Raw genomic sequence first — 668 nt, forward strand, 5'->3', positions numbered from 1 at the left:
TGGGCGTAGCCACGCCTACTTATGGTTACATGTGTATATCTTGGTAACCGCTGCACCAATTTCTTCCAAACTTGGCACAGTTGTTGGTCCTGCTACAGCATACCAAATGGCCAAAAAGTTTTAAAATCGGACAATAACCACGCCCACATCCCATATAACGGTAATTTCGAGAAATACGAAATCATCGATAAATCAGTAAATATTAAAGCTAATTTATTCAAAATGATGGTTGCAACAATTCTTTGCCAGGAAATACGTTTATGATAAAATTTTGGAAAATGGGCGTGGCACCGCCCACTTATGATCACATATAAGTATATCGGTAACCGTTCTACCAATTTGTACCAAACTCGGTATGGTTATTGTGCTTGCCACATAAAAGCAAAGCGTTGAAAATTATTGAAATCGGACTAAAATAACGACCGCTTTTCATATAACGGTATATTTCAGAAATGCTTGAAACTGCAATATTTCGAAATTTAAGGACGCTAGTTTACTTAAAATAAATACACCCCGGCTTATCGTGTAGCGGTAGCTTTCGGAAAGGTGGAAAACATATATTTAATAATTGCGCCGGGTATTTAATGTTCGGCTCCGCCCGAACTTAGACTTTCTTACTTGTTATGTTTAGGTTTACTTTTCGGGTCACATGAAAACGGGTTTATTAT

Source organism: Rhagoletis pomonella, unplaced genomic scaffold, assembly GCF_013731165.1.
Source record: "Rhagoletis pomonella isolate Grant_MI unplaced genomic scaffold, Rhpom_1.0 Rhpom_scaffold_00003, whole genome shotgun sequence".
Lineage (NCBI taxonomy): Eukaryota > Metazoa > Arthropoda > Insecta > Diptera > Tephritidae > Rhagoletis > Rhagoletis pomonella.